The 14,790-nt window shown below is 41.2% G+C and overlaps 1 protein-coding gene across 2 annotated transcripts in view; it reads right to left on the bottom strand.

Moving 5' to 3' along the window:
- The window catches only part of FHIP1A (FHF complex subunit HOOK interacting protein 1A), a 292,970-nt gene that overhangs the window by 203,165 nt on the left and 75,015 nt on the right, over positions 1-14,790 (bottom strand). For both annotated transcript variants that reach the window (XM_061142495.1, XM_061142494.1), the window contains exon 2: positions 14,214-14,353. The gene's annotated coding sequence lies outside the window, so the exon portion shown is untranslated. The remainder of the gene's footprint in view (positions 1-14,213; positions 14,354-14,790) is intronic.

Raw genomic sequence — 14,790 nt, 5'->3', positions numbered from 1 at the left:
AGAAAGCAGCTTAGAGGTGCCCAACTAAAGTTTGAGAAGGAAGGAGTCTTTGTCAACACCTTGGATCAGTTAGATCTTTGTCCTGAGAGGTCACTGTGTGCCTTTGAGGAGGCGGAACAGCCTCTCTGGCCTCCACCTACAGACTGCCAGTGGCGCTCCCATCCCCTCCACCCCAAGACTCACAATCAAACGTGCCTTGAGAGACTAAGGGCTTCCCAGCTGGCTCAGTGGTAAAGAACCAGCTCCTGCAGGAGCTGCAGGAGACATAGGTTTGGTCCCCAGGCTGGGAAGATCCCCTGGAGAAGGAAATGGCAACCCACTCCAGTATTCCCTGGTGGTGGTAATCCCAGCGGCAGAGGAGCCTGGGGGGTTGCAGCCCATGGGGTCATGAAGAGTCAGACACGACTGAGCACACACACATTTTGAGACACTGAAACCACTGCTTTAGACCAGGAGTTGGCAAATTTCATATGTAAAGGGCCAGAGAGTAAGTATTCTCAGCTTTGAAGAATACATATACACATGCTCCCTCATCTTTTTTCAAGACTTCACCTTCCAATGCAGGCGGTGTGGGTTCGATCCCTGGTCAGGGAACTAAGATCCTACATGCTTCACGGCCAAAGAAAAAATAAAAAAAAAATGTTTAAACTATTTTTAGCTGGTGATCTTCAAACACAAACCAACCCCAAAACAGAAAAACACCCATGCAACAGGCCAAACTTGATCACTGTTTGCCAAACTCTACTTCAGACTGAGTATCAGACTGAGTATCACTTTTCAAGTAGATATAGATAGTATACAGGCAGATATTTAACAAAATACAGATTTACTTAAAACTATGATTTGGGTCGTAGGTAACTATCTAACAGTATTATTACCTCAAATGAGGAAGAGCAGAATCAGAGGCAGAATCTTGTGGCAGACCACATTTGTTTCTACGTTTGGAAAGGACACTAATTCACAACAGCCTGGGGCAAAACAGCTCAAAGTGCTCCCACCAGTCTGCCTTTTCACTTCTAAACGCAGCCCAAACCCTTCATTCCCATCCCTGCATCTCCAAATCCCCAACTGTATATTGCTGACTTAGGAGTTTGCTTTTGTTGGTGTTTTGTAACCAACACTATTTTGGTTTATAGAACATGTTTTCCACACTCTCTCTCCTTATCTAACATTCTGCAATGCATCTCTCAAATTAATCTATCCCAGGGTACAGAGTCTATGAAATATGAAATAAGTTACTGGGACCCCTTATAATGATCAGTATAAGAGTCAGTTTCATGAACCCATCCATGCACTCCACAATCATTTCAACTTTTGCCTCTAGAAACAAATATGTACTCATATTTTAAGAGGATTACCCTGGAAATGATGACATGACCCTAGAACCATCCAAAGGTTATATTAATACTACAATCCAGCTATTGAATGTGAGAATTGAAGCCATGTGGTGCTCTTATTTTTAACAGTTACAATAAATACCACTGGGGGGGAAAAAAGACCCAGAATTTTTATTTCAGTTTACTAGATTCCATTAAGCAAGGTCTAAATTACTCTCTTCATACTCAGCAGATTCATAAGGTTATTTGCCTTCAGTGATTTCACTTCCTTACAGTATGAAATGCTGTTCATGATGAAGGTTGATAAAAGGAGAGATTACCTTTTTAAAAAAAATAAATAATAAAGAACAGGAAAGCAAAGCTAAAAGAAACACCAGCTCTAATTTATTTCTCTGTGAGACTCTCAGGTCTCCTGAAGTGTTTTCCTGTCTTGGCTCTTCAAATCCAGCTTAAGCTAAAGTGAAGAGGTATGGCAGATGCTGTTACACATACACCAGTTCCCAAAGACCCCAGTAGGGTAAAGACCAAAAGGAAGCAAAACTAAAAGAAGATAAAACAGGAGAGCTGGGTTCAATCCCTGGTTTGGGAAGATCCCCTGGACAAGGGAATGGCAACCCACTTCATTACTCTTGCCTGGAGAATCCCACAGACAGAGGAGAGCCTGGTGGGCTACAATCCATGGGGTCGCAAAGAGTCAGACACAACTGAGTGATTTTCACTCACTCAAATTACTAGGAAAAAAGGAGAAAATACCTCTAAACAAATTCAGTAAAACATGTCTAACCTTAAAGGATCCATCTACTGTGTGCTTATTCTTCTTAGATAAAAAAGCAACATTAAAATTTCTCCTTTGGGAATTCCCTGGAGGTCCAGAGGTTAGGACTCAGCACTTTCATTTCCAGGGCCAGGGTTCAATCCCTGGTTGGGGAACTAAGATTCCATAAGCTGCATGGCATAGAGGGAAAAAAAAAAAAAAAAAACAATCTCCTTTGATGTTGACACTCTAAACAGCAAAGCAGCAGCTTAGCATATTCTTTCTTTGTTTTTTTGGCCCCCAAATGAGGCTTCCAGGGATTTCAGTTCCCTGACCAGGGATCTAACCTGCGCCCTTGGCAATGAAATTGAGGAGTCCTGACCTCTGGACCACAGGGGGTTTCCCAGAAGACCTATTCTTTATTTTCAACTTAATTTATTTTTAAATTATAAAACAATATATGATCATTGCAGAAAATATATAGAGAGAAAATATAAAGAAAATAAATATCACTCAAAGCACCACCACATGAAAAACTATTTTTAAAGCTTTAATATATTTCCTGGTAGTCTTTTTTCTATACTTTCTAGTAATTTCATAAATTTTACAAAGTCAGAAGTATAATATATGTGAGTGTATACACACATTTCGCAAAAGATTTGGCAATAGATCCAACAAATCAGAGATCTATATCTTTAATCTAGTCTGCTCATTCTTTTATAAATCTATAAACCCAGAAATATATATATATTATAAATAAACCCAGAAATCTAAACAAAATTAAATAAAAATATACTGTCTTTCATTGAAGATTACTTCTAATAGTGAAAAATTGGGACAAGCAAAGTGTCCAGTAATAAAAGAAGGATTGTGCTATGCTTAGTTGCTCAGTCTTGTCCGACTCTCTGTGACCCCGTGGACTGCAGCCCGCCAGGCTCCTCTGTCCATGGGGATTCTCCCCGCAAGAATACTGGAGTGGGTTGCCATGCCCTCCTCCAGTGGATCTTCCCAACCCAGGGATCGAACCCAGGTCTCCTGCATTGCAGGCGGATTCTTCACTGACTGAGCCACCAGGGAAGCCCAAAAGAAGGATTAAACATATATATAAGGGAAATCCATATAATGGAATGAAAGACAACTATTAAAATTGGATTTTTTTGGAAGAATTTAACGACAAAATTAAATCTTGATTCCTGCTCCTTTCATTTAATTTTACATCCTGAGCATTTTCCCAAATCATTAAATTCTCAAAAAAAAAATCTAATTTATAAAATTTAGATTTTAGATTTCTTAATATCTACTATAAATTGTTCCAGCAATCTACATTCCCACCAGTAGATTCTTGGGTACATCTTTTTTTAATTTAAATTTATTTTTTATTTTTTTGCTTTTATTTTTTAAATTTACTTATTTTAATTGGAGGCTAGTTACTTTACAACATTGTAGTGGTTTTTGCCATACATTGATATGAATCCACCATGGGTGTACACGTGTTCCCCATCCTGAACCCACCTCCCACCTCCCTCCCCATCCCATCCCTCAGGGTCATCCCAGTGCACCAGCCCTGATCACCCTGTCTCATGCATCGAACCTGGACTGGCGATCTGTTTCACATATGGTAATATACATGTTTCAATGCTATTCTCTCAAATCATCCCACCCTTGCCCTCTCCCACAGAGTGCAAAAGACTGTTCTTTACATCTGTGTCTCTTGCTGTCTCATATACAGGGTCATCGTTACCATCTTCCTAAATTCCATATATATGCGTTAGTATACTGTATTGGTGTTTTTCTTTCTAACTTACTTCACTCTGTATAATAGGCTCCAGTTTCATCCACCTCATTAGAACTGATTCAAAGGCATTCTTTTTAATAGCCGAGTAATATTCCGTTGTGTATATGTACCACAGCTTTCATATCCATTCATCTGCAGATGGACATCTAGGTTGCTTCCATGTCCTGGCTGTTGTAAACAGTGCTGTGATGAACATCGGGGTACACATGTCTCTCAATTCTAGTTTCCTTGGTGTATATGTCCAGCAGTGGGTCATATGGCAGTTCTATTTCCAGTTTTTTAAGGAATCTCCACACTGTTCTCCATAGTGGCTGTACTAGTTTGCATTCCCACCAACAGTGTAAGGGTTCTCTGGGGTACATCTTAATGAGACTTTAAGAAGGTATCCCTTTTTTTTTTAGTTTTTATCTATCTATTTACAGCTGTGCTGGGTCTTCGTTGCTGCTCACAAGCTTTCTCCAGTTGTGGGCACAGTGGCTTCTCTTGCTGCAGAGCCCCAGTGTCTGGGGTCCTGGAGGAACCGGCGGTCACTGGGACCTGGTTCCAGCCATTTAGCTGTGGCCTCTCGAGGTGGGTGGAGGGGGAGGGCTCCAAAGGCACTTGTGCTTTCAGGTGACTCCCTCCCCGTCACCCTGCATGGCCTTATCTGGTATTTAATTAAACAAGTGTTTTTAAACCTCCCCTCACCCCAAAAAACACCCACCCACAGGCCCTGGAGTGTATAAGCTTCAGAGGTGGTATCACATGATGCTCCCTGCAGCATGTGGAGTCTTCCCGGATCAGGGATCAAACCTGTGTCCCCTGCAGCAGCAGGCAGATTCTCAACCACTGGACCACCAGGGAAGTCTGGTATACTCTTTTTTAATGCATTTATTTTTACCTTTTGAGACAGTTACTTATTTTGTTATTATTTTTAACATTTCCCCACTTTTTAAATCTTGAAAAATTTCGAGACAACAATAAAAGATGAGAAAGTAGTACCATTAACATCCATATACTAAGAAGGTACATTCTTAAATCAACAAGTGCAAATATCTAGAAGAAAATGATTCATGAAAGTAATTAATTAGATTTTTTAGGTGCCTGCAATTAAATCTCCTTAAAATACCCCCAAAAAAGTTACTGGTTTTATATAAAATAGCTAGGATCACAAACAGGTAAGGTTCTTTTCAAAGCTACGTCATATACACACATTTTTAAAATGCTGACACACTGTTCTGCCAGTTTCTTACTAAACTGTCTATGACCACAAGAGGAAATCATCCTAAGCGATGTAGAAGCTTCTGGTTACTACTCAGTATCTATCCTCTCCTTCTTTATTAACAGAACCCCAATTGTGTAGCAAGAAGCAAAGACCAAAAGCAGAAAAACAGTATCTCCCAGTCTCCCCTGCAGCAGAGGTGATGCTGTGATACTGTCTCATCAAGGGGTAGAAAGTAATATCCTCGGAAGGCCTTTCAGGAAAGTCCCTAAAAGGTGTAAGGGCTGGAGGCAGACTGCTGGCAAGCTCCTGTTTCCTTTTTTGACCTTCCCCTCTTTCCTGGAATGAGGGCCTGCAGATGCCAGACTCCTGGCACATATGTGAGAGGAGAACACGAGGGCGAGGATCACACTCAGGAGCATGGGGCATAAAGACAGAGGGAACCTGGGGTCCCGGGTAGTCAAGGAACCGGGCTACTAAGCCTGGATAGCTCAGCCCCAGACTGATTTTATGTGAAGGAAAAAAATCCCCAAATTTGTTTAAACCACTGATTCCTGTACTTACTTTTGGGTAAATTGAACCCTAACTGATTTGCTGAAGTTATTATACAAAGGTTATTATAACCTGCCAGAGTAATTTTACAAAGGTAAGAAGCAGGTGGAATTGGCTATAATCAATTAGCTCATTTAAATACTCACTTATGATTCCACGCACTCAATCTCTATTGAACATCTATGCTTGGAGGCAGAAGCACAGAAATACCTAAGATGCGGCTTATGGTTAAAACGAAGCCACCAAACCAACAAGTAAAACAAAGTCTTATGAGTCATAAGGGAATGGCTACCCACTCCAGCGTTCTTGCCTGGCGAATCCCACGGACAGAGGAGCCTGGTGGACTCCAGCCCATGGTAGCAAAGTCGGACACGACGGAGTGACCAGTACTAACACTACGGTAGGGAAAGAGCAGTAAGCTACGACATCATGTAAGAAGTACTTGACCCAGCCTGGTGGTTGGAAGGCAAATGGGATCAGAGAAAGCTTGCCAGGTGAAATGAAATCTCAGCTGAGACCTGAAAATGGAGATGGAAGTATTAGCCAGTGTTACCCAACAGGGCAATGAAGGTAAGAGTACTGCGGAAGAGGAAACGGCATATGCAAAGACCCAGAGGAAGCAGGGAGAATGCGACCCATTACAGGAAGTGCAAGCAGTTGACCACAGCTGGAACACAGACATGGAGTGTGAGACCACTCTTCTCAAGCACCGCTGAAATTACAGAGGCCGTCCCTCTCTGGCCAGACTAGACCCGGGAATTGTTTTTTAATTATTCCTTTATTAAAATAAACAGAAATTAAGGACCAAAAGAGGCAAAGACTCTTCCAGCTCTCTACCTTGATGGTGAGATTCTTTAAATGGCAGAATCATCCTGTTCCTCCAAATTGGTGGGGCTTGCTCAACAATGCAGAGGATAACAGACGCTTTGCCCAACACCAAAGGATGGATTGAGAAGGGTTAGGCTGACAGATGCAGGCAAGTGTCACAATGAGACCTGCTGCTAGCAAGAATAACACTTTGGCAATAACCATAAAGAAATGGATGGAAAGAGAACACTATTATAACAAGGGGACAAGAGATGAAGGAGGTCATGACTAGACTACTCACAATGGAATGCTGAGAAGAGGCAGCGTGCTTTGGAGAGAGATTGGCAGGTGAACTGGAGAGGACTGAGATGTGCAGGAGCAAGAAGACGTGGGGAAGGGAGATCTGAGAGGTCTAGCCTGGGAGAGGCAGGCAGCAACGCACAGTGATTGACTCCATGCCCCAGGATTGCATCTCCATCAGTGAGTGGCTTTGTGACCTTCACTTAAACCCCATGCGGTTCAGTTTCCACATCTGTATAAAGGGAGTAATAACATAATCTCAAAGGATTAGCGAGGAGTTACATGGAAGTTCTCAGAACAGGACATGGCACATAGAAGATGCTGAATAAATGCTAGCCACGTGCAAAGTGATGGTGATGCCATTCACCAAGATAGGGGACACGAGAGGACGCACAAGTTCTGGGGAAGAAGAATGATAAGCTCAGGTTTGGACACATCCACCTGATCTGCCTGTGGGACATGCAGGAGGCCGTTGAGAATACGGGGCTGCAGCTCAGAGGAGAGCAGTGAGAGTGAGAGGCTCCTTTGTCAAGGGTGGTGTGAGGGTGACATCTGAGCAAGGGCCCGGCAGACAGCAAGGAGCCAGCCCTGAGCGGACGGAGTAAGATGCGGAGCAACGGACTCGGGCAGCTCCCAGGGAACACAGGGGACAAGCTCAAGGGACAGACAGGGGGAAAGGCGGAAGGAGCAGCCACTGAGATGAGAGGAAGAGTCTCAGAAAACAATCCTAATAAAGCTGTACCGCAACAACTAAAGAAACAAAAACACAAATGATGGGGAGATGAGGGAGACATCCCACCATGCACAGGGCACCAGCTTAGAGACTGGAGAGCAAGCACAGGGACAAAAGGATCTAAATGAAAAACAGCATTCCCTAAGAACCAGTATTTACAGTTTATTAACATTGTTCGTAGATTATCATAAGAACCCCAGAGTGAAATCTCCAACTGGATCAGAGGCAGATGGCTCTTTTAGTAAGCAAACTGTCCAAGCAAACTGCTTTATCAATGAGGCTAAGCCTGAGAAAACTCTCATACAGTAACGTGAGTGGCCAAGAAAGAATCACATTTTTTAAGGAAAGAAAGCAGAACACAGTGGCTTTACTGAAAAAATAATCCAAACTACATTTTGAAAATAAAGTTCAACTGGCCCCTAAGCTTTCAGTTACTGAACCTGAAAAGCCACTTTAAATCACATCACTTTGGGGCTTGGAGGAAAGAGAGATAGCCATTGGTCCAGATTCCAGATATGAGACGTATTCTGGAAAGCCTGCTGTAAAGCAGATAACTGCATCCGAACCTAAGACCACGGCATCCGAATCTCTGAGTGGATGGTGAGGGAAAGTGCACTGCTCTCTGGAATGTGTTAAAGACACTTACTTAACCAGACCACTCATGCGCACACCAACATCTGGGAACCCCTGATCTGTCTGATCAGAAGACCAAGGGGTAGAGAAAATGAAAAGCCTGGACAATGGCACACAGCTAATGAGACATGTCCTCACACTCTAACTTGCATCAGAATCACCCAGAGAGCTTGTTAAACACAAATTTTTGAGACTACTCTAGGAGTTTCTGATTCAGCCCAAGAATTCACATTTCTAACAAGTGTGAGGTGAGGCTGCTGCTGCTCACCTAGGGACCACACTTATCTCTCGTCTGGATCAGTCATTAGAGAGTCTCCTAAGGGCTTCCCTGGTGGCTCAGACGGTAAAGAATCTGCCTGCAATGAGGGAAACTCGGGTTTGATCCCCGGGTCGGGATCAAAAGGGACCCCAGAAAAGGGACTGGCAACCCACTCCAGTATTCTTGCCTGGAGAATTCCATGGACAGAGGAGCCTGGGGGGCTACAGTCCATGGGGTCGCAAAGAGTCAGACATGACTGAGCGACTAACACTCTATGTACATCAACTCAATGCAATCTGTACCCTTAAAGAAAAGGTAGCACATTTCAGAAATGATGCTGAAAGTGAAACAGAACACAGGACGAAATATAAACTTCACACATGTATTCTAAGCCCTTCTGGTCAATTGGAAAAAACCCAGAAAGCTGGAAAAGACCCAGACTAAACTAAGCTAGAATGAAACTACAAGGGTCAGGGAGAAGAGACCAAAATGACTGAATAAATAAAGACTAAATTCACAAAACAGGGCAGAGACAGGTCATAATTTTAAAATCCATAAAATTATGAAAAGGTATGTTCAGAATGACAGCATTAGGCAGCTGTTTTGATTATTCGACTGTAAGAACTCACTTTTAAGTATCTTTTTGTGTTATTTACTCAGGAAATCTAATCCCCAAACAGTCTTGAGGCTAAATTTTTATTCAAAACAACTTTCCAACATGGTTTCCCATTGGTTCCACACAAAGCCAGAGAAGCCACAGAGAAACATTCTCCCCTCACCACCGCCACCCTAATTCTGCATGACTCAGACCTTCCGGTATTACATTAGAAAGAACAGCATTCTAACGCTGCTCTGACGGCTGTTCTCCGCTCGTGTAGACAGCTCCTAGCCCTGAAACACCACATGCAAATATATCATTCTCTCACCAGCTCAGATCTGTAACTGCCTCTGCCTACCTGCTCTTTGTCTCACGGTTCTGAGCACACCTCCAAAACCCGTAACGATGAATCCCCCTGGCAACATCCCCTGGGGGCTGTCACGCACATTTTATATCAGACTGTCTTCACCCCTTTTCCAGCCCACTTCCCACTTGTGGTTGTTGCTGTGCTACCTCTAGTACCTGCTGTCATTTCCTTCGAAGAGAGCAATACATCAAAGGGTCAGATCCTTTCAATATCCATGGGACTCCTACACCCAGCTAAGCTACTCCCTCTATCTTCGAAGCATCTTTGCCCAGGCTTTCCTCCTTGTTACATATATTTGCCTTTGGACTCCTCCCACCCAACTCCCAACACTCTCCTGTCTTCCCCAAAATAACCTCACTTCTAAAGGCACAAGGTCTGGGTGTTGAACTTTTCAAAGTCAGTGTAAGTATCCTTCTGTCAACAAACATACCACTTCTTAGAACTTAGAGGCAAATCAGGCTACCCAGACACGTTAATGGTTTGAACTGTCGTTAAACTTTTTCCCAGGATTCATTACTAGCTATCCCTCACCATAAAAATGTTGACTCTGCTTATGGTCTTGAATAGAGGATCTCTCCTTTGTCAAGCCCGTGACAAGACACACACACACACACACTAACCCACCTACCTGAAGACCAAGATTCAGAGTTTACCGTCATCAAACCCACATATAATGTCACTGACCACCAAATAACTAATGCAAAATTTAAACACAGGCTCTATGCTTACTGTCAATTATTAAATCTTAGTCTAAAGAAAGTGAAAGTGAAAGTCGTTCAGTCATGTCCAACTCTTTGGGATCCCATGGACTATACAGTCCATGGAATTCTCCAGGCCAGAATACTGGAGTGGGTAGCTTTTCCCTTCTCCAGGGGATCGTCCCAACCCAGGGATCAAACCCAGGTCTCCCACATTGCAGGTGGATTCCTTACCAGCTGAGCCACCAGGGAAGCCCAAGAATACTGTAGCGGGTAGCCTATCCCTTCTCCAGGGAATTCTGACTCAGGAATCAAACTGGGGTCTCCTGCATTGCATGCAGATTTTTTACCAGCTAAGCTACTAGGGAAGCCCCAAATCTTCATTGTAAATGATATATCTGATAAAGAGTTAATATTCAGAACATATAAACAACTCCTATAACTCAATAACAAAAAGACAAACAACCTGATTAAACCATGGGCAAAAGACTCGACTAAACATTTATCCATATACGAATGGCTAACAAGCATATGAAAAGACGTTTAACATCACTAATCATTATTGAAGTGCAAATCAAAACCATGAGCTATCACTTCACACACATCAGGATGGCTATCATCATCAGAAACAAAAACAAAAAAATGGTGAGGATATGGAGAAACTGGAATGCTTGCGTACTTCTGGTAGAAGTATAAAATGGCTTGGCTGCTGTGGAAAACAGTAAGGTGGTCCTTCAAAAAATCAAAAATAGAATTAATATGTGACTCTGCTATTCCACTTTGAGATATACATCCAAAACAGCTGAAAGAAGGAATGCAAACGGATTATTTACACACCCATGTACAAGCAGCTTATTCATAACATTCAAAAGGTTGAAGCAACCCAGAAGTCCATTAATGAATGAATGGATAAACAAAATGTAATGTATATATGTGTGTGTGTATAAGAAATATTACTCACCCTTAAAAAGGAAGGAAATTCTAACAAATGGATGAACTGTGAGAACATAACTCTAAGTAATATGAGTCTGTCACAAGAAGACAAATACCGTATGAATCCACTTCCCTGAGGCACATAGAACAGTTAAACTCACAGAGACAAAAAAAAAGAGAATAGCGGTTGCCAGGTGCAGGGGGCGGGGAGAATGAACAATTGTTTAATGGCTATAGAGTTTCATTATGGAAACTGGTTGCACAACAATGTGAATATACTTATAGAACTATATGCTTAAAAATCGTGAAAATGGTAAATTTTGTGTTGTGTGTTTTAACACAATTTTTAAGTATAAACAATGAAATATTTTCTTATAATGGCCTTAACTTATAAATCTATAGTCATTTTTATCTTACATAAAATATACTGTCTTTAATATTAACATACATAGAAGGATATAATACTGTGTCTTTTAAAGTAAAGGAATAATCTGAAAATAAGATACCTAAAAATATTTCAATATTTATTTATAATATCAATAAATTTATGAAATATGTCTATTTATAAATAAATACTACAAATAAATGATTTATTAGGGCGAGGGTGGGATGATTTGGGAGAACGGCATTGAAACATGTAAACTATCATATGTGAAACAGATCGCCAGTCCAGGTTCCATGCATGAGGCAGGGTGCTCGGGGCTGGTGCACTGGGACGACTGAGGGATGGGATGGGGAGGGAGGTGGGAGGGGGGTTCAGGATGGGGACACATGCACACCCCTGGCTGATTCATGGCAATGTGTGGCACAACCACTACAATACTGTAACGTAATTAGCCTCCAATTAAAATGAATAAATTTATAAAAAAAGAAAAAAGAAAAGAAATATGTCTATTTATAAATAAATGCTACAAATAAATGATTTATTTATAATGTTTATAAATAAATTTTTTAGATTGAAGATATCTAAAATATAACACACTTTATACACAAAGCTTACTTTCTGTAAAATTAATAACTTCATAGGAAGGATTACTAATGAATGTGCATGGCAATGAAAATATCCTATCAAAGTCTAGTATTTAATATCAATACTTTCATTTGGGGGAGTCAAAGAACTTCATAAAATCTTGGAGCACTATAAAGAAAAGATTTGGTCTTTCTGAACCATAAGTTGCACGGTAAAGCTTCTATCACAATGTTTACTGAATAATGCTGGACTGGATGCTACAGTAGCAAAGCACAGACTCCAGGAGCCTATGAGACCTATCCTGTTACTCTTTACCATGAGCTGAATAAGATACCTGAGGTGCAACTTACCAGCAAACCAAGAAGATATTTCATAAAACTTAGTATCTGGCATCTAGATGTCAAAAACAAATTTATCCATTTGCATCCAAGGAAAAATATACTCATTTTAAATTGAGACATAAAGTTCAAATAACAGTAATTTGATCATGCAACAACATGCATCTCGAGAACATAAGTGAAAATTGCTCAGTCACGTCCGGTTCTTTGCGACCCCATGGACTACACAGTCCATGGAATTCTCCAGGCAAGAATTCTGGAGTGGGTAGCTGTTCCCTCCTCCAGGGGATCTTCCCCACCCAGGAATGGAACCCAGGTCTCCTGCACTGCAGGCGGATTCTTTACCAGCTGAGACACCAGGGAAGCCCACTTGAGAACATAACCCTGTGTCAAAACAGTATACTAAACAGACTAGCATTGTTTTATTCAAAGCAAAGATCAAGGTGATTGCAATGCCTTTAAATCCAAAAATACAGAGATTAGGTGGAAGGATGCTTTCATTGCATTGGCAGGGTCCATCTTGGGTGGTAGTCACTTGCAAAATGTAGATTCCCAAACCCTTCCCCCAGCACTCCGATTCAGATTATGACACCCTAGATTTGGCACCTACTCTTACTAACTGGAATTTTCATTGTGCATTTTCTACAAGTACTATAACAACACTTTAAGAAACAATGCAAAACTCACTTCCAATAAGATGCAAATTACAGAGCCTTAGAAGTATATCTTACAAGGAAATTAAATCTCATCTTATTCAACTTGATAAACAATTGACAAATTGATCAATTTTAATAAGAAAGAATAGCAATATTTACATACAAATAAACAGCATATGCTTCTCTGTAAGCTACAAGTCTAATAACAGTACTATTATACGACTGTTTGAAGCTCAGAGTCACCTTTTTTTAGAAGTAACTTTCAATACAGTGTATAAGACTTCAAACACACATACAAATTATATAGACAGAAACTGGTTTCATTACATTATTCCTCCTTCTGGTTTTTGATCAAAATTAGAACTTCCCAGATCCCATAGCTCTGAAGAAATTTAGACTACTTCCCAAAACACCCTCTGAGGATTTACATTTGCCACCACAGAAAATAGGATGCTTAAAAGAATGCCACCAGAGGATTTAGATGCAGTTCCCAAAGAAAAAAAACCTTTGGGACTTCCCTGGTGGTCCAGTGGTTAAGATGTCACACTCCTAACGCAGGGAGCTGGGTTTGATCCCACAGGTGTAACCAAGAGTTCACATGCGGGAACTAAGAGCCAACGTAGTCAAATAAATAAATTTTTTTTAATGTTTTGAGTAGAGGAAAGAATGCAGCCTCTCAGAAAGACTGATTTGAACAAGATAATGTTCACCTCTGTGGACAAGGGATGTTGCCTGTCATTCCAGGAAGCAAGGACCAAGCCGTCAGCCACTGCAGCACCCCCACTCCCACTGATGGTACGCCCCAAGGGCATTCAGGACAGAGGAAAACAGGAAGCACCCTGTGCTCTGGATACGGCCCTAGATAATGAAGATGCATATCTAACGAATAATTTCATTGAGCCCAGATTCTTGCATCTTCCTGTAAGTAAAAAGGCACTAAAATCATTAACTTGCCGTGTTTATTTCTGTGATTAGCAGTTATCTTTTGATGTTTGACTACACGGTTTTGTTTCGGGTTTTTTTAAAGCTCAACAGGCCTACACATCCTGGCTCCTCCCTTACTTCTCTGGAGCACCTCCTCAGAGGTATCTGAGAGGCTGTCTCTCCCAGGCTATAGTCTTCACTAAGGTCCCGGAATAAAACTTAATTCAAAACTCTCAAGTTGTGTGTTTTTCTTCTGTCAGCACTTGGATGTTGTGTAAATTCAAGTAGGCTTATTTTTCTTTAATTTTTTACTGAACATTACTGAACACACATCAGTAGTAACAAGAAAAGACATTACCTGTGATTGCTCTCTTTACCAGACTTCTGCTAGATTATGTTTGCTCACTTCCCTCCATCGAAAGGGCAGAAAAGATTTTTCCAACACGTGGCACTGCTGGCAACTCCCAGAAGAATATTTCCAAAATCTATAGAAAACAACTAAAAAAGAGAGAGAGAGACCCACAATCATCAATAAACTATAAAAACCCAATCAAATTTCCCCTAGGTTTTCTCCCCTCCCAGCTACCGCCATTTGTTGGGCACTGAATGGCTCTGCCTCAGATTGCACTTATTTTTCTTTTTTTAAAGTTATAAGCAAAAATTGAATCTTTACTTAGAAGTCTGAGTGCTAGCCAAATATGACAGACTCCCACTGGGCAGCAGAAAGGAGAGAAGGATTCTTCTGCCCTCCAAGAGATGGTAAGTAATTATACACTACTTTTAGAAGAGAAAAAAAAATGTGGAACTAAATAAACCCATATTCATGCAGCAGCAACATAACATTATAATGAGAACAAAATATAAAATAGCAAGAAACTTCATAGCCTGCTTCTCTTTAAAGGTGTGATATTCACCAAATATTCCCTGGCACCTCT

Source organism: Dama dama, chromosome 5, assembly GCF_033118175.1.
Source record: "Dama dama isolate Ldn47 chromosome 5, ASM3311817v1, whole genome shotgun sequence".
NCBI classification, from domain to species: Eukaryota; Metazoa; Chordata; class Mammalia; order Artiodactyla; family Cervidae; genus Dama; species Dama dama.
This window is presented reverse-complemented; position numbering and strand designations above follow the sequence as displayed.